The sequence below is a fragment of the Panthera pardus genome, unplaced genomic scaffold (assembly GCF_024362965.1).
Source record: "Panthera pardus isolate Hobbes unplaced genomic scaffold, ASM2436296v1 HiC_scaffold_11, whole genome shotgun sequence".
Taxonomy (NCBI): domain Eukaryota; kingdom Metazoa; phylum Chordata; class Mammalia; order Carnivora; family Felidae; genus Panthera; species Panthera pardus.
In genome coordinates this window covers 36,671,812-36,691,959 of record NW_026526666.1, presented here as the reverse complement: position 1 = coordinate 36,691,959, position 20,148 = coordinate 36,671,812, and the positions used below count along the sequence as shown (strand labels likewise).

General features: G+C 41.4%; 1 long non-coding RNA gene across 7 annotated transcripts in view; it reads right to left on the bottom strand.

Annotated features, from left to right (window-relative positions):
* The window catches only part of LOC109246169 (uncharacterized), a 73,045-nt gene that overhangs the window by 4,560 nt on the left and 48,337 nt on the right, over nucleotides 1-20,148 (bottom strand). For 5 of the 7 annotated variants that reach the window (XR_008418881.1, XR_008418880.1, XR_008418874.1 and 2 more), the window contains 3 exons: nucleotides 19,186-19,369; nucleotides 16,300-16,351; nucleotides 483-614 (listed from right to left, as the gene is read on the bottom strand). This is a non-coding gene — a long non-coding RNA (uncharacterized LOC109246169). Of the gene's footprint in view, nucleotides 1-482; nucleotides 615-16,299; nucleotides 16,352-17,656; nucleotides 18,903-19,185; nucleotides 19,370-20,148 lie in introns of those variants that run through there. The other 2 variants (XR_008418875.1, XR_008418876.1) reach the window with 2 other exon arrangements.

Genomic DNA, 20,148 nt, shown 5'->3' with positions numbered 1-20,148 from the left:
TAAAGCTGCTCTGGGTGGTGATGGTGGTGGTGAAAATTTAAGACATTTATAACAGATACTTACACAACATAGGTTATTATGACTACAATTGCTACTATTTTTATGATTCCTGATCCTATGGTAATCCAGGGGGTAGTTAATAACTCCCTTGGTGAAAACTGTTTACCCATAAACACTTTCATGAAGGCTGAGTAGCAATTAAGGTAATGGTTCTGGTATAGGTAAAGGTAAATGACCTCGTTAAGGCCCTGGCCTAAATGGTACCCTGGTGACCTGAGAATGCTAGTAAGCAGCAGTTTAGTCACATTGAGTACTTTATTCACCACATCTCAAGCCCTCTATCATTATTGTTTGCTTACCATCCTTCACAGTGTGACATGGAATGCTGGGTTTGGGTTGAGAGAGTGTGTGCAAGTCGATGTGCCCAGAGAATTTGAACTGTTGGTCAGAAACAGTACATCTTGAACTGCAAGTTCACTTACTTGGGTGACAGTCATCTCCTATGTTCTCAGGAATCGGCAGCATTAATCTTGGCTTAACCACATTCAAATCCTATAATCGTTTATCCACTGATTCGTTTCAGCCAATGTCATAAATCCATCTAAATCCTTTACCTATGGAGAGAAAGAGCAAACCCTGAAAAGAATTATTCACGGACTAGCCTGCTGGTGCTATCATAAAATGCTGCTTAATTATGTCTAACACTACAACATTTAATGGATCTCCATTATGGGACTCCTAATCCTTTACTCTCTGTGTGTGGTGGGCTCTTTGAAGAGAACATGGCATCCTCTAAGATGCCCAAAGTAGTTATCATTTAGTGCCAACAAAGTGGCCACTGCTGCATAGGACCACGCCTGTATTGCCTTCTTTTCAGTGAAGAACTACCATGCTGTTCACACAGATATTTCTACAAATGTCCAAAGGCCAGGACATATTAAACAATAGGATCTTAAACAATAGAACATGGTTCACCAGAAATTAGTAATTAAGCAAACCATAGTCTATGCGATGATTCAAGCCGCATAATTATCTAACCCTCTGAGTTGAAAACATGAGCAAATTTTTAATGCCACCTCTGCCATCTCTAGGACCAGAGTATAGGTTATAGTTTTCAACATTCCACAAAAGGGAGAATTTAGCCTGCAGAGGCAGATGGATCAGAAGGGGCTCTGAGTTGTCTTCATCGGTCACAGGGAGGAGACAGCAGTTCTGTCCATAGGTTCTAGCAGGTGTAAAAACAATGGCATGGATACATTGTGTGTGTGTGTGTGTGTGTGTGTGTGTGTGTGTTCACACATAAATGTATGGTGCTCACGTGCATTTCATCAGGCTTCCCAGAGGAAAGTCCAGTGGGTGGCTGAGCTGGCTGAGTATAGCCATGACTCTTATTAAAATCACGGTAATGGGGGGGTGCCTGGGTGGCTCAGTCGGTTAAGCGTCCGACTTCAGCTCAGGTCACGATCTCGCGGCTGACTTCAGCTCAGGTCACGATCTCGCGGTCCATGAGTTCGAGCTCCACGTCGGGCTCTGGGCTGATGGCTCTGAGCCTGGAGCCTGCTTCCGATTCTGTGTCTCCCTCTCTCTCTGCCCTCCCCCATTCATGCTCTGTCTCTCTCTGTCTCAAAAATAAATAAACATTAAAAAAAAATTATAAAATCATGGCAATGGGGGCACCTGGGTGGCTCACTTGGCTGGATATCCAACTCTTGATTTTGGCTCAGGTCATGATTGCACGGTTCATGAGTTCGAGCTCCACGTTGGGCTCTTCACTGCTTGAGATTCTCTCCCTCTCTCTGCCCCTCCCCCAATCTCGTGTGCTCTTGCTCAAAATAAATAAACTTTTTTTTGAAAAGTCATGGTAATGGTCTGGCTGTCAGGGGCTGCAGCGTATGTTCATGAGCAGCCCACCCATTCTCTCAGTCTTTCACAAAAAACAATGCATTGCTTACAATTCATACACAGCATTTTCTCTAACGTCGTACTCGACACTGTGACAAATTGTTTCATTTTTTCTTATGACCTAGGACCTAGAGGCTTCGGCTAATTCAGGAAACAATCTGGTGACCAAAAAGAATTTTCTCAGGAACCCCACCAGGAAAACTTTGCAATGCTATAATTCTTCAAAGAGTCAGCAACTTAAATGAGAAAAGCATACATTTTCAATTAAGATTCAGATTTTGTGTAATATCACTCTTTAAACATCAAAATAGAAATGGCTAACCAAAGCCATGTCAAAATCATAAGAAAGAGGAAAGAAGCAACACAGATTCCAGAAGCCAGCGTGTCTGTTCCAGATGGCATACTTTGAGTCTGAAAATTCATTAACAGATCGGCAGTGTTGTTTTTTGCGTTTTGTTTCATTTTTAATATTCCGCACAGGTGGCTTGATTTGTCTGTCCACAATGGGATTACAACCACTGAGTCAGGAAAGAACTCAGCCTTGAATGCATCACCCATGCCACCTGCCTGGCAGCTTCCAGAACTAAAGAGCAGCAGGTCAGGGGTTCAGGGAAATTTGAGATTTGCAGGGACCATGGCAAGAGGGAAACAGTTCCTATTCCTTCCTATAGCCCTGAGTGCTGCCAGCTGGATTAGGTACTCCCAGCATGGAGGAGGCCCAACCAGTGTCTCCTATTTTCCATGACACAGTTGTTCGCTTAATCCTCCTTTTGGAGTACCTAATCCTCAGTTAACCACTAGTTAAGGACATCACTACCTCCTGGAATGGGGAGGAGACCAAAGCACAGAACACTTGATACATTTCAAGGCAGCCAGGGACTGATCTGAGAAAGCTACCTCTCTAGCAGAAAAAAAGTCCACATACACAAAAGGATGGCCAAATAAGCAAACATTTCTATTGTGTGCCTATATAATTATGCATATATACTCTGTTTGGAAAACTTAGAAAGCAGGAAGACATTTTTACTTTGGGAGTCAAGAAGGAAAAAATGCTCAGCAGTGCAGGCTGGCCAGTATAAATTCTGCTGTTGAGGAAAGTGTTAGCAAAGGTGTTTCCTGAATGGCTCACTTCACAGGACCCAGTGCACTCAGGTAACAGCTGATGCCCTGACATCAAGTGCGGGAGCCAGAACATGGCAGGAAGCAGATGGTGTCATATTTCCTGGGTCTCACTGTCCAGTTGAGTTCAGCGCCTGCCAAGTACAAAATGAAACGTCTCTCCTTTCACAGAGCACCGCACACATGGCAAGCTGGGATGGCGGCTGTGGAGGCAATGGCAAGTTCAGGAGAAAGCGGAAGCCTCCGAAGCACAGGTGCATTCTGATCGAAGACGGGGAGGGCACAGGGCGGTACTGGCAGCAGGAGGTCACTCTCTCTTTTCATCCATTTAACAGACAGAGCAGAGTGGTTTGCAAGTCAGATGCTGAGAGAGGCAATGGAAATTCAGTCACAGCAAAAAAAGGTAAACAGCCGGGCGAACTCTTGAGTGGCCAGATGGACAGTCAGGTCACAGGTCATCAAATCAGTCACACGGTGCCACATAAAGCAGCAGGCTGGCACTAACAGGGAAGACCCACCTGGCAGGCTAGCAGACAGGCATGCAGGGCACGGCTCAGCTACCTGAGATGATGCTGGGAGAGAGAGAGGCGAGGACAGGGGGCTCCTCTCCAGACCCTATTGCCCCTAGCCTGCATCAGCATCATGCCTTGGGGTTAAGTAAATGTCTTCCAAGAGAAAATATGTGCCCCTCCTGAGTTATATCACCAACATCAACCGAGCAGCAACTTCTATATAGAGAGAGAGCTGCTTTAAAAAAAAAAAAAATTAATGCTCTTTTATCTTAGAGAGAGAGAGACAGAGCATGAGTGAGGGAGGGGCAGAGAGAGAGGGAGACACAGAATCTGAAGCAGGCTCCAGGCTCTGAGCCATCAGCACAGAGCCTGGTGCGGGCTCTAACTCACAAACAAGGAGATGATGGCCTGAGCCAAAGTCAAACATTTGACCCACTGAGCCACCACCCAAGTGCCCCTAGAGAGAGCTTCTATGTATATATAATAGCATATATAGATAGATAGATATAGATAGATAGATATACACACACACACACATATATATACATACATATATATATATATATATATATATATATATATATATATATAATGGGTGTCCTTGCTCATCGGCATGCTATGCACAGATAATTAGTTAGCCATCCCAGCCATGAGCAAGGATCCTGGGGGCCTATTCTGAGAAGCATATGTGTTGATGAGTAGAGAAAATGGGAGAAATAAAGCTAATAGTGCTGCAGGCAGGAAAGTGGAATGGAAGCTTTAAAGAGTCATCAGAAATCTTGGGGATTAACCTCACCTGGGGGATGGGGCTGGGGTCAATATGGTAGAGGGGAAAACACCAGAACTTCAGAGTCGGTTGGAATCAGCTTTATAATTTTGCCAGATTTGTAGCCTTGGGCAAGAGACCACCTTTCTGAGACTGGGTGTTCCTATTTATAAAATGAGAAGAAGGGTCTCTACCAAGACGAGTTGTGAGTATGTCCTGGACTTCTGGTCCAGAAACTGTTCAGAGAATGACAACAATGATTTCTTAAAATTTAGTTTAAGGCGAGTCCTAACCTGAAGAAACCAGAACTCGCTAGTTCAGGACACTTTCTGTTGCAAATGCTACAAAGGACAACTGAAGTCACTTAAGCAGAAGGAAAGAATGCATTGATTCTTTTACAACTGAGTCTAGAGGCACAGTTGACTTTGGGCAAAGGCTCCTCCTAATATCACCAAGGCTGTCCCCATTCTTTCATTTCTTGGTTCTCCTTCTTTTTTGGTGTCAACGTCCTGTCTCCAAACTGTTGGCTTCTTTCATAAGACTGAGAATCCCTGACTTTCACTGTCCTTACCACCTAGTACATAGGCCATTTCAGACCAGTGCATCTTCGTCCTGCAGACCACCTGAATGCTCAGAAACCAGGAGCAGGTCTGGGAATGTTCTGGCCCAGCAAGTTGGTGGTCTTTCTCTACCCAACCTTCCCTAATTATTTAGCTACATTGTGGACTGCTGATTCTGAAGCCTTGCCCCATACCTGTGGCATGTAGCCTATGCCCTGACACCTTGCCTGGATCCTATCAACCTCACCCTGCACCATGCTTCAGAAGAGCTGCCATGCCTCTGCAGACATGACTCTGCAAGCTTTCCATTGTGGAACGCAGCATCTCTGGTCCTCTGGCCTTCTGCCTCTTTTTCCCTACATGTTCTTCTCTTCTGCCCAAAGATCCCTAGATGCTGGGGATCTAGAATCTGTGCTCTCATTTCCCTTTCTCTGCTCCATACTTCCTTTGCCAAATATTCACTACTGGATCATCTTTTCTCCCATAGTATGGTCATTATGTCAGTGGGTACCAGCAGCCTCATGTGCCAAAAGTCTTAAAAACTTTAGCATCCGAGACATCTGGGGCTGTCCTCTATGGTGGGAGCTTGAGACTACCATGGTACTTGCATGCAAAGGAGCATCCATTCATAAATTAAAAAAAAAAAATTAAAGAAAACATTACCCCTCTCTTTAGTGGCCCTCCTCCTCCATGAGCCCCTGGGGTATTGAAGGACATACCAAAGCAATATTTAGACCTATAGAATAAAAGGAGGCCAGCTGACAAGGACCAGTAACTCTAGTTTGCTATATTTCCCCCTGTTATATTTCTCTGGGCAGACCAGAGGCATAAGAGGAATTAATGTTTAACAAGTTGAATAACTAATTGTCTGCTAATGAGTCCCCCCTTAGGCTCTTACTGAAGTGGGTGTCATGTGTAAATGCAGTGTTTTGTGTAAGCTTGAAGGCTTCTAATGACACATCATAAATATTCTTTGAAAAATTAAAAGATGCTGTAGCACCGATCTCTTTTTGGCTTCTTGAAGACTCTTTGGTCTCTAGGTTCCCAAGGCTTGCAGGGTCTTCCTGAATGATAGTTAGACCCAGGACCTCTGACTCTCCATAGACTCTACATTCTGTTCAGGAAGTGAACACCCACTTTAGCTACGCACAGGAGGTGATAGAAGGAACCCTGAATTGTAATAAAGAACACCTACGTCTTAGTTTCTATTCTGCCATCAACAGTTGGGAGAACTTAAGGCAAACTGTATACTTCCCCTGATGCACAGATTTCTCATTGACATGATTAGAAAATCGGAAAAAATCATGGTCCTAATCAGCTAATTTTGTAGTTGTGCAAATGGGCAAGTGTACCACATTAGAGTACAGTAGAAGTTTAAACAACATGCTGTGTCAACCCAAGATGTAGCTCATAACAAAAATGATAATGAGCTATTGGGACAAAAGACCACGTCTTTGTTATGTCTATTCCCAATACACATGACCTGGCATATAGCATGTGCTTATAAAGTATGAATTGGATGGATGGATGGATGGATCCATGGATGGATATATGGATGTATGTATGGATAGATTCATGAATGGAGAATTTGAGAAATGGTAGAGAGATAGATGGATGGGTATGGATAGATAAGAATATGAAGGCTGGGTGGATAGATGTGAATAAATGTACACCTATCCAGATAATTGAATACAAGTAAGTAATATGCTGGCCAGAGAGGATAAGGCCTTCTTTGTCTCAGGGATCTTGTGTAACCTACATAGGTCTTGGAGGCACTTCTGAAGTTCCTGCTAAACTCAGCAGAAGTGAATTGTGTGTATAAATAGCAAAATTTTGCCCATATTAAATTGAGTGGTATAACAAACCTTACATTGAAAGACTTCATATAAATATTTCTGTGTCATATTAAATCTAGGAACAGGTTCTTATTTATTCTTCTGCCTCATGAGCACAGTCCTCTCTAAACTTTCTGAAGGCATGAGATTAGTACATTCAAAGTCATCCTGTCAAATATAATGTGACTTTGGAGTTCACTTACATAGCCTGTCTTTATACAATTCATTTTTACATAAAGACTAATTTATCAGGTAGGCCCTGAAAAGCATACTGGACTTTGATTCGAGGTACCTAATCCATACCTCATTCATTTATTCCCTCATTTACTAACTCTTTCAACAAATAAGAATCAAGTTCCTATTGTCACGGGGCACTGTGTTAGAGAGCGCTGGGGGAGGGGAGAATACAACGATGGGCACGGCACACTCAGCCTGAACCCAGGGCTCTTCCTTTGTTGTTAATTCACAGTGCACTTTTATCTCCCCATCTTTTCTATCCTGGCTTTTCACAGAGAGATGGAACGTAGAGAGGAATGTGATTAGCCACCTCAATTCTCTTCCCTTACTTCTGAGAGGCATTTCCCTCACCTGTGCTTTTTAAAGACACTAATGCATACACAGCTAGGCTTTTTCCAGATCTGTTCCAGTCCCCATTACCTCTCCTCCCCTCCCATAGTTAGGGGAGTCCATGTACCTTAATTATGTAGCCCCCCTGGCAGACACTAGCTCAGCACCATGCTGAGCAAGTTAATGTTCCCAGGCATTGCTACCCTCCCACTTCTTGCCCAACGACTTTTCTTCCAGGTGAACTGAATGGATTGGCTCTTAATGTGCAGTTTCCCAGAAATCTCACACCAGTGCGGGTCCCTATCGTGTCACACTGTAGTGACGGTAGTAACTAGCTTGAAACATAAGTTTTATGGATCCCGAGCCTAATGATGAGCTAGGCTATACAATCCTTTGGAACTTACCGGAGACTTGGCTGTAACAAAAACAGAGCAGAAGTTAAGAATATCTTAATATCCAAAAGCTCAGAGGATTTCTTCTAAAGCTGTGTTGTTTACCGCTTAATACCACTGGTGATTCAAAATCAATGTAATATAAGCATTCACTAGAAACATACCAAATGCCCAACGGGACATGAGTCAGGTCTGTGACACCTTCACTAATAAGGGATGACAGTAAACCAGCAATACAGCCGGCCTCACAATTTTGAGAGACTCTAGCCCTGAATGTGTATGGCATTCCCTGCTTGGAGAGCATGCTGCCTTATTAGCGTGGGAGAACCAAAGGACAATAAAGATCATTCCAAGGCATTCTTCCAGATGAGTAACCTAGAGTAACACTGCTCAACTGAGATTTAAAATGGAGAGTTTGCAAGGTCTTCTAGCGATGTTTCACCCAGGATTCTAATCACTGGTATCTGCTGACAAGATTAGCCTTAGGAATAGGGAAAAGTAGTCATCCTCCATGTGGGGTCCAAAGTGTCTACTCATTTGATTGTTACTTTCTCTGTCCTTCCTCCTCTCTTTAAATTAGCACAAACACGCATTCAAAACCCAACACATTGGGACTCAGTGGGTCTTTAAGACATCAGCCATCCCCTCAGCCTAAATGCTTTTTTTTGCAGAATTTCTATAGCTGGTTCCTCTCTTCAAATCTTACTTCCTCAGGGAGGCCTTCCCAGGATGCTCTCTGGAAAGAGTAGCCTCTGTCACTCTCACTCTGTCTCACTTGCCTTTGTACCATGTGGCCTACTTGAAGCTGGTTGTTTATTATCTGTCTCCCCAGTTAGGAGGTAAATTTCAAGAAGGCAGGTACTTGTTCTAAATTGTTCAGCACTATCTCCAGAGACCAGACAGTGACTGGCACACAGTGGGTGTTCGATAACTATTAGTTGAATGAATTACTAGGTTTTATTTTTATTATGAATTAGCCCATTGGTTCCCTCTCCTCTGAAAAAGAAAAGGAAAGTAGGAGTCAGGAGAAGAAAAATGTTAAGACCCACTCTGCCATTAACTAGCTACATGATTCTGACAAAGTGGATGAAATTTTCTTGGCCTCAGTTTTCTCCTCTAAAATAAAATCCAGTGTTGGGGGAGAAATGTGTCTTTCCCACTCATCAGGCTTCTGAGAGGAGCATTTTCTTCTCTAATGCTTCTGGTCTCCTGCACCACTCCTCACAGTCGTGGAGTGACAGGAGTAATAGATGAGTTACGCAGAGAAAACAGGCATGGCCGGCTCACCCCTTCCCCCTCACTGTGTTTAGGAAATGACTCGCCCTTGGAAAGCACATCTTCTCATCGGCTCTGCACCATGAAGTACCCTTTGGGATTAAGTCTCTGCCCCTCTTGGGGGAGACGGAAGGTTGTAGTGGTCCAATGTTGTCTGTGACTAAAGGCAGAGTTCTTTGAATTCTGGGCTATGTTTAGTAGTAAGCCTATTGTGCCTCATGTCTATACTGCATTCTTCAGCTCAATGCTTAATTAGAAATAAAATGATAGTTTTATCTTCATCTACCTTTTATTCTCAACTAGCCCAGAACTCTGGTGGGGAAAAGAAAGGTATTAGATATTGACCCACTTACAAAACAAAATAAAAGGATATAGCTAAAGTCTCTTCCACGGTGCTGACTATGGATAAATGTGTACATTTTTCTATGAAATATGTAGATTAATAAAGTATGGATATGTGTTTCTCAATATGGACATATATATGAGTGTCCTCTTTCTTCCAAGAAGTATAAGGCATACAGTATAAAATATATACTTATAAGCATGAAGTATACATATACAAGTATATATAGAAGTGTATATATATATATGTGATATGTACATATGTATCTACATCACATACACATACTCCAGAGAGAGGAGGGAAGGTGGTATAACTTATGTGTGTATGTGTGCATTTCTCTCCCTGTGTAAATAGGGAAGAATGGATATGAAATTTGGGAGTTAGTTTTTAGAACAGTAGGGATTGACCTATAAAAGCAAAAACTGGCTAGCATGGGTGGTCATGCAAAAATAACTCGGTAATCCAAATATGTTGTAAGAGATGGGCAGGTTAAAATTTCAAATGAACTCAATATTCAAACTCCACTCTTACTCCCCCCACTACCCCTAGATAGCTCTCTTAATTCCAGCCAGATGATTCTGAGGCATAATGAAGAGAATAGAACAACAGGTGGGTCATCAGAAGAACTGTAATGATGGCTATGGTGGGGATAGTCCTGGAGAGGGGTTGGGGGTGGGGAAGTGACGGAGAGAAAGCAGAGAGGCTGTGTCAATGCATCAGACAAAGACAGCCATTGTCCCTGAATTTGATGTTGGATCCATCTTGATCCACTTGCAAAAGGTCCAAAGAAATGCTCTCAAAGAGAATAAAATGAAAGGCATATTCCTTTCTGAGTTGCACATTTTTACAAACCTTAACATTTTTGCATTTTAGATACGTCTTACAATTGATGGTGCATCCTAATTGAATCAGTAGCATTCTTTCTTTCTCGTTGCTGTATTACATAATGGTACATCTTAGAACTGATGGAGTCTTAGGTTGGGTTCTTTCTCAGTTTTTTGTAATCCATTATAGGGAAATGAACCAGAAATGTGGTTTCGAGTAAAGTGTGCCTTGCTCAGCAAAGGTAGATTGCTACACATGTTCTGCATGTTCTGAGGCAGAAACAACCTCACCCCAGTGAAATCTGGGAACATGCACCAAGGGCCCATAGTCCTTCTTTTCAGGACCCATTTTAAAAAATGAGAAACCCACTAAAAGTTTGTGTATGGAGATATATTTTAGGCTTCATTTATACTAAATAAAAAGACCCCAAATATTTAAAAATATAAGGTTTTTATTATTAAAAATAAGAGCATGCACAGTGGAATATTATACAGTCATTACAAGTGAAATTTTGAGGGACGCCTGGCTGGCTCAGTCGGTAGAGCATACAACTCTTGATCTCGGGGTCATGAGTTCAAGCCCCATGGTGGGTGCAGAGATTACTTAAGGAAAAAAGTGCAAATTTTAGCTGATACTTATTGATGTGGAAAATGCTAATAAGATAAAATTAAGTATAAAATAGGATACAAAACTTCATATTTAGAATTTTCTAATTTTGTAAAATATTCTACATGCGTAGAGAAAATATATTATAAAATGCAGCGAAATGCTAACAACTCTTGTCTCTCTTGCTGGTGAATATTCAGTCTATTTTACTTCTATATATCTTCTTTCATTTTCCAAAACCTTTCCAATGAGCGTGGATTACTTTTATGGCTAGAAGCAACTCTTCTCCCTTCTAAAAGCAGTTTGTTTTGTCCCCAAGTTGCTTTTTCTCCTAATAAGTCAAAATGGACCTGCGTTTGGCCACAAACTAGATACTCCTGAAAGTTATAGCCAGTCTCTCAGAACAGGGAACCAGGGGCCGTAAAAAAATGCCCTTTATGCTAGATAACAAATCATGTTGGTCAAAGCAGGTTTCTCCGGTTTCCTGGGCATCCAAATCCAGAAATAAATTGCTGACTACTCACTTTCTGAGGAGACCCCATTCCTTACCCAGATATGGCATCTCGATTTCTCATAAAGGAAGATAATCACCAGTACCAGAACTGGGGCTTACAAAACGCTCATTTATTACCTCTCTATTTGCCCTGGGCCCAGAGGAAACTTCATGGTCTCTACCCTTTGAATAGCAGGTAGGGAGAAGAGGGCAGAGTGCAAAGAACGGGAAATGTGGAGTGTGTTACAGAATTTCACCCAAGGGGGATTAATAAAGTTTCATATAGACATCCCAGAAGGCAAAAGTTCTTGTCTGTGGATAGGAAGATGAAGAGATTCTGAGTCAAAACAAACAAACAAACAAACAGAAAACAGGTAACGAGACATTGGAAAAGACTTCATGCAAAACAAGTAGGTAATATAGCATTCCCTGAATTCACCTATGGAACTTAAGTATGTAGAAAATATGAGAACTTTTCTCAGTACAGCTGTGAGGAGCCAAACAAGAGAAGCCAAAGCGAAGTCATCATGGTGAGAAGGTCCACCACCAACCTGCTTTAATTCATAGGTCATGCTTCTGAAAAGGTGCTTTAGAAAATTAAGCAGAACATGTTGTGAATTCCTCTTTAGTTCAAAGCTTCAACCATTCTCCAACCCTGCCTCTTTCATAAATGTTTCCCAAAGACAGCTTGTGTTCCTTCTCCTCTGCTGTAATTGCTAGTGACTGAGCTGGACTCAGAAAATGTAAGTCAAGGTACCTAAGTGTAGGGCCCACACATCTGCATCTCTTAAAACCCCTGAGGTATTCCAATGTGCTGCCACTGTACCAGAACGCTCACCTAGATTATCCATGACTAAGAAATAAGCAGGAGGAAGAATGAAACACTTGACACACAAAGGTAAACATAATTTTACTGTTCACATACGAGTTTAGTTTTTTATGAAAAAAAATTAAAATTTTAGGGCCAAATTATATGCTACTTTTATACACTCCTTTCCATTTATTTTTTTAAGTTTATGTATTTATTTTGAAAGAGAGAGAGAGAAAGGGGAAGAGGCAGACAGAGGAGAGAATCCCAAGCAGGCTCTGCACTGCCAGCCCAGAGCCCTACACAGGGCTCCATCTCACCAACTGTGACACCATAACCTGATCTGAAATCAAGAGTCGGTGGCTTAACCCACTGAGCCACCCAGGTGCCCCGCATCTTTCCATTTAAAGCTCAACATAATATTGTGAAGAAAGCAGAGTAGCCTTCTTTCCTTCCTTCCTTTCTTTCTTTTCTTTCTCTTCTTTCTTTCTTTCTTTCTTCCTTTCTTTCTTTCTTTCTTTCTTTCTTTCTTTCTTTCTTTCTTTTCTTTCCTTCCTCCTTCTTCCTTTCTTTTTCTTTCCTTCCTTCCTTCCTGCCTCCTTCTCCTTCCTTCCTTCCTTTCTCTTTCTTTCTTTCTTTCTTTCTTTCTTTCTTTGAGGCTCAGAGCTGCTTAATGACTTGCCCAAGGTTTTGTGGCTGGAAGGCACGAAATGTTCCTAGGCTCTGATGCCCACCTTTTTCACTCACGTGTGAACCATGGAAAATACTCTTTTCGTGGCCCCATTCACCAGCCAGTGAAGCCAAGTTCCTCCTTAATTATTGGCCCTCTTTCCATGACTCTCTCAGTAACCCAGCCAATGGTCAACAGGTTTTTTTTAGCATTTACTATCAAGTTTCAATACAAACGAGCAATGATATGTTGAGAAAGTGAGAATCAATGCCACTGATTAAGAAAATGTCCTCAAATTTGCCTTCCAGACACTCAGCTTTAAAAGATGAAGGGAAAAAAAAATCTGTATCTGACTTGATTGCTTATGAAGAAAATTCCTGTAAGTGTGAACACTCCTTTGAAACTGGCAACATAATAATAATGTTAATATTGACTATACTTTTAGTCTGCTGAGCATATAAATTCCCTTAATCCTCATAGCAATTCTCCATGAGATAAATACTCTTCATAAACCCATTTACAAGTAAGGAAGTAATGGCATAAAAGAGGTTAGGTAACTTACCCTAAATCATATTAATTACTAATATTTGTCACAGACCTGAGGAGCAGGCTAAAAAGCTGTGCTACCCTCCATCGCTTTCCCAAAATTATCTTACTAACAGCGCTTATCAAACCTTTCTAAACTCCCAGCAAAAGGAAGAGTCCAATTCCTATCAGAATTCAAGTGTGTGATTTTTTTTGATTTTTCATAACTTTGAAACTTGCTGAAAGTCATGCCCCTCCTTGTTTGCTAGTTGTGCTGTTCAAGAGCCTTCTCCCATCTCACTCGAAACTTTGATGATACTCACATCCTTGAAGGCCCTGTTCCTGTACTGTGGCTCCATTTCCCGACTACCGGTTCTCACATTGCACTGTAATTATTGGTGCATTTTCCCCCAACTACTCCGTAAATTTCTTCAGGGAGGGATCGTGCGTTTTCATTTTATTCACTCTAATGCCTCTCTTTGTGCCCTATTCAGATTGGGAAGATGCAAATTTCACTAACTATAGAACCTAGATAACCATGTGCTACGTTTAGGGTTTTTAAATTAATTCTATAATCCAATTCCATTAATGAGAAGGCAGTCTGATGTAGTAAAAGATGCTTATATAGTCATTAAATAAATTTGGGTTGGAGAACTTGATAACTAACCAGGAGCAACTGACAAGAAAACAATTAAGGATTATACAAAAATATGCTATTAATCATTTCAGAGTTTTGGTAATTCTCTAACCAGGAAACAAAATCATGGGCTCTTCAATTAGTCAACTTCTTAAGTATTTCCTTCCAATGTAATTCTAGTTTAGCTTTTTATTCCTCAGCTTGCGCTTCAAAAAAAAAAAAAAAATGGGAATGTATAAAATTTCTATTTTTTTTCTTTCTTTTTAAAATTTTTATTCCAGGTAACATACAATGTTATATTAGTTTCAGGTGTACAATATAGTGATTCAACTCCATACATTATTCAGTACTCATCATGATAAATGCACTCAGTCCCCTTCACCTATTTCACCCATCCCCCAACCCACTTCCCCTCTGGTAGCTATTCTATAGTTAAGTCGGTTTGTTGGTTTGTCTCTTTTTCCCTTTGTTCACTTGTTTCTTTCCGTAAATTCCACGTATGAGTGAAATCATATGGTATTTGTCTTTCTCTGATTTATTTCACTTAGCGTCACACCCTCCAGATCCATCCATGTTGTTGCAAGTGGCAAGATCTGAATCTTTTTATGACTGAGTAATACTCTATTGTATGTAGGTACCACATCTTCTTTATTCATTCATCTGTTGGTGGACATTTAGGCTTCTTCTATAATTGGACTATTTTTTTTAATTTTTTTTTAACGTTTTTATTTATTTTTGAGACAGAGAGAGACAGAGCATGAATGGGGGAGGGGCAGAGAGAGAGGGAGACACAGAATTGGAAGCAGGCTGCAGGCTCTGAGCCATCAGCCCAGAGCCCGATGCGGGGCTCGAACTCACGGACCGTGACCTGAGCTGAAGTCGGACGCTTAACCGACTGAGCCACCCAGGCGCCCCTGGACTATTTTAAATAGTGCTGCAGTAAACAGGGGTGTGTGTATCTTTTCAAATTAGTGTTTTTTTATTTGGGGGTAATACCCAGTGGTGGAGTTACTGGATCATATGGCAGGTCAGTTGCTTTTTGAATTAAGAACGAAGGACGTACCTTTATAGTCAATAACCCAAATAAAAGAATATGCATCATGGAGAGGAAGGAGGAGAGAAGAAAAAGAGGAGGGCAAAAGGAATTGAGGAGGAACTAGAAAATAGGAAAAGAAAAAGCAATGGGGCTGGATTATGGAGAAGTCAGCACCAGAGTGAAGGAGAGAGCAAAAAGAAAAAGTTCAACATTTCCTGTGTTTTCCAGTTTTCTGAGGTTTTCAGTCCCCAAGCACAGGAGTCTGAAACTCACTTGTAACTATCTGCAGATGACTCCTCTCCCTATCTGGCACTCTTTCTCTCTCTGTCTCTGTCAACCAGGACACCTCTTTAGTAGAGCACTTTCTTATGCAACAGAAGCCCGAGTTTTACTGTAAGAACTTTTTAAAAGATCGCTGTGTAACTCTGTTTTCTTATAAGAAAGAAAATATAACCACAAGCCCTTGTATTTTAGAAAATGTTTTCAGCCAAAGACTAGTTCTGGTATCTTAGATAGACGTCTACACCTCTGAACTAAATGAAGGGAACAAGAATGTGAATGTCTGTGTATGTTGCAGTGAGTTTGGTTGGATAGCCAAGGCCAGCTATATAATTTGTGGGGCCACGGACAAAATGAAAATGCAGGGTCCCTTGTTCAAAATTAGTAAAAATTTCAAGTTGGTGACAGTGGAGCACTCAAGCATGGGATCTTTCTGAGGATGATGTCCCGTGCAGCTGCACAGGTGACATGCCCATGGAGCGGATCTGCAGAGAGCTTTGTCCAGTGGGGGCAGCTGGCAGTCACAGCAGGAAAAATGCACAGGTAGCCAGAACGTTGTTCTGGTAATGAATATCTCAAAGTGTAGACAAGTCATAAGCTGCTGGTGGTGACCGAGTTTGAATGTTATTAGAAATAGAAGAGCGTAGCCATGCAAGAGGAAGAAAAGAAAGACAGATTAACAATGTGACTTTACATTTTGCCAGCCAGCTTTCATCCAGGAGACCTACCTGGAAACCACAGAGTGTCAATTCTTACTTAGTAGTATCTCTTTCTTCAAATAAAAACTGATACTAGCCATAGAACTTCCCTAAATAGTAGGTATGCTGCATGAATGTTGGTATGAAAGAGCCTTAGAGCTTTGAAAGCCAAATAAAATACTATGGATATCAAAAGATGTCTTTGACTTTTAATTAAGCATGATTCTTTCTAGTTTAGCCTGTTAATTGATTGAGCAAAGGAAGCAATATGCGTTATAATGTCTGCCTAATCTCCCTTAGAGGGACATTGTGAGGATCACTTACAATAAGACATGCACTGAGACCTTATACACTATAACCACTACTACAAGTAGAGGCAGTGCTGTTCAGCAGAGAAAGTTCTGGAGCCAGAATGCAAAGACTTGCACATACCAACAACTCCGTAACTTACCACTGATGACCTTGAAGCAACTCTGAGCCCCTCTGAGCCTCAGTTTCCTCTCCTGTAAGACAGAAATAGCAACTTTCTATTTAACTCAAAGTGGCATAATGTGCAAACATTATCCTGTACCGTGCTTTTATTAAACTCTAAAGTGTTGCACAAATTTAAGCCATGTTTATAACTTGGCATTGTCAAGGTCACCTCTGATGCCAAAGAATTAAAGCCCAGAGCCATAAAACTCCAATCTCTCAGAGATTAACAATAGAAGATGAAATTGTATTTCAACCCTATGTAAGAAAGATCTATGCCCATGATTACAGAGGTAAATGGCAACATAAATAAAGCATTTCCTTGAGTGTTTTTGTTTATCCCCCTGTGTTTGATCCTTATGGTCATCTACACTTTATCAGCAGTAGTACACACAGAAGGCAAAGTAAACTGTATGTGGGAAAGGTGGCCAACCAGTATTTTTCTCATGGTGCCTCACATAGGCTAGACCTTGTCAAGCAGAATAAGCAAATGTTTTCTGCTTCCTGCCAAATAAACTGGGCTTCAATCCCCAGAAATGTTTTTATACACAGTATTTACCCTCAAGGAAATTTTAAGTCCTCTGTCCAGCTTCCCACATTTCCACCCTCCCTCCTGCTTCACTACATCACTCATCAACCCTCCCTTGGTGCCCACCCTCAGCCACAGCAAGAAGCAGCAATGAAATAAGCTAGAAACAAAATGGGCCACTGTAAAGGGCTGGAGTTTAATGGGAAAAGCAAAGAAACTGCAAATCAATAGGAGTAATGTGATAAGATGCGTACGGAACTGATTCCTGTTTTCCAGGCAGGGCGCACAATAGAGGTAGGTTGGGGTTATCTTTTACAGAACCAAACTAAAATGGAGTCATGTATGTCAGGGGAACAATGGAGATGGTCAACACAGGAGCATAAAGGAAACCTAACCTAACCTTGCAGGAATTTATAACTCTTCTCAGATATCAGCAGAGAACACTAGTCAAACCCTAAGTGCCAAATCTATTCATGCCATCTCTGGACTTCCTTGTTCCCCTGTTTAGCTGCCCCGAACCAAATAAGAAAGAAGCCCGCTGGGAAACCAATCAGCTGAAAACCCAAATAACTTCTGCATTTATTCCCCGCCCCCCCAAAATCCCTTAGTCTGGAAACAACCCAGCTCATTGTTCCTATAGCTCTGAGTTTCCTGGCTTGCAGGTTGAAGCCTTGCACTAAACACATCTTTCTGCTTTGTTTTATTCAGTATGCAAAGTTTGGTTTTCGACACTTTATCTCGGCTTCCAGCTTTACATTTTTTTTTAATGTTTATTTATTTTTGAGAGAGAGAGACGGACAGAGTGCAAGTGGAAGAGGGCAGAGAGAGAGGGAGACACAGAATCCAAAGTAGACTCCAGACTCTGAGCTGTCAGCACAGAGCCCAATGCGGGGCTCGAACCCACAAACCATGAGATCGTGACCTGAGCCAAAGTCAGATGCTTAACCGACTGAGCCACCCCGGCACCCCTGCTTTCAGCTTTAGATAAGAGAGCAGAAAATTATTAACAGCCACCCAATTCCTGGGGTAAGTCACCAAGCCAGAATTTGGTGACAGACCTTTGCTATAAATTCATGTTTACATTTTTTTCCCAAAGTGGCATCTGCGAGTGTGTATTCCTTAACAACATGGTTGACTTTGTAGATTTGAACCTTTGCTATCACCTTTTGGAGAAGTAAGACCAAGGGTCCCTAACAGGATGCTGGTACCAGCCGAAAAGATCACGTCAAGTATAAGTTCTAGAGGCCTTTTAAGTAACAAAATGATATCTAGTAGCAGAATTCTTCAGAATTCCAGGTGCACTGGCTGTGCTGGTCTCATCCTAGAGAAGGTGGAGTTGAAGTTCCATAGTCACTGAAGTTGGAGCTCTGAACTCCCTTTAAAAGTGAACAGTCTGTCATTTGACAGCTACCAGAAAAAAAGTGCACTTCTATACTTGAAAATCTACAATCAGAAGGAAAGACCTGGCTTGGCAGCAGTCGAATCTCTGCTTAGTACTACTTCCTCTGCAAAGTCCGTCACTGTTAACCTCTCCCTCCTGTACCTTATTCACGGGCCTATCGCTGTGTGTTCACCTCATATGATGTTCATAGGTGAGTGGATCTCTGTTACAGATTCTTCAAGGGTGAGGACTGGGTCTTGTTCATTATTGTCTCTCCAGTGCCATGCTTGATGCACAGTATGTCTAAAAAATTTTCACCGAAAGAAAGCTGGGGTAGCTAGCAAACCCCATCAAAGGAAGTATAGATACCAAATTCTAGGTCATGTGCTATCTCTATGTCAGTTCTGGAACCTTGGAGAATTGTGTTCCGTCTCTGATACCATATTCTATAGCATTGGGAAACTAGAGTTTGTTCAGGGTTGGCAGTCCAGATGGGCGGTGGGGAGGGAAAATGTCTGGCAGAATCTGGAAACCATGTCAAATGAGGAACAAATGAAAGAACCGGGAATGATTAACTTGGCTAAAAGGAGGCGAAGGAAAGATGTGGTTACTCTCCTCAGATATTAGGAAAGCTGTCAAGTGGAGAAGGTAGGTCGATTTGTTCCGTGTTACCCTAGAAGGCAAATGAAGGTTAGTGATTATGAAGTACAGAGAGGCCAATTTTTTTAGCTCACCAAAAGCAAGAACATCCAAACAAACAAAACAAAACAAAACAACACTCGCTAACAATGGCAGAAAAAGAGTAAACAAACTGTCTTTGAAGTGACAAGAAGAAAATGGCGTATCAGCCTGCAAGGATCCCTTCCAACATAGGGTTTCTAACTCTCTACAGAGTAAGTGCAAGTACCCCCTGGAATCATGGGCACGGAACCCTGCTAGGGAATAAGTGATGACACCTTCTTTGCTCGGCACCGGCTATAATAGGTAGGAGAGCACAGAACACAGCGTGGAGCTCCCGAAGATGGAGGCAGAAGGGAGAGGCATATGTCTCCAAAGGCAAGGGCAGTCTGATGGTTCTGAAGACAAATTCTCATGGTACTGCTTTGACTACTGCTTCTCCGAGTCATCAGAAGCAGCTATCTGGAGTGAGAGTAATTTAAAACAAAACAAAAATATTTGGAATTTGGCGGAAAGGCACATCTTTTTGAAAGTTAATACTCAAAAGAGCTGCAATCACGCATCTGTTTTCTTGTTTGGTTTTCAATTGAGGGAATGGGAACAGAGGACTCCCATGAAATTGAATGACACTTCACATTGATAAGCATTTCTGAAACAATATGGTAGCAATTTGAAGAACACATTATGCTCTCAAGCTGCATAAAGAAAGAGCAAAGAATATACTCTTTAATGCTTAATTTTAATAATGATCTTACTTGTTACAGATGCCGCATTTCACAATGAAAGCCTGTGTTTCAGTCCAGTAATATGATAAGGCACAGCTTGTAAAAATGAGAATTGAGTTTAACTATGTTCTTGTGTTCTATTTTCCATTTATCATGTGAATCGCTTCCAAATAAGATTGTCTTACTTCATTAATTTGCATAATTACTGAAATACAGCATGGGATCCCAAATAACAAACTCCTGATAATATCATTTCAGATTTACTGTGACAGTATTTTGAAAATGACAAAAATTGATACACAATTACATTAGGAGTAAAAGTATATAAGCTAATTATGTTGCTTTTGAGTCTTCAAAATATATAAAGAGGTTATTTGGGACAGAACAATACATTTCTGTGCTCAGATGCTGAACAGCTTGAAAACCAAAACACAACTGGCAAGTGCTGTACCGTTTTAGGGTAACAATAAGTCTGCTTTTGACAGGGTAGAAGCCAGGCGGAGTTGTTTTTGTTTT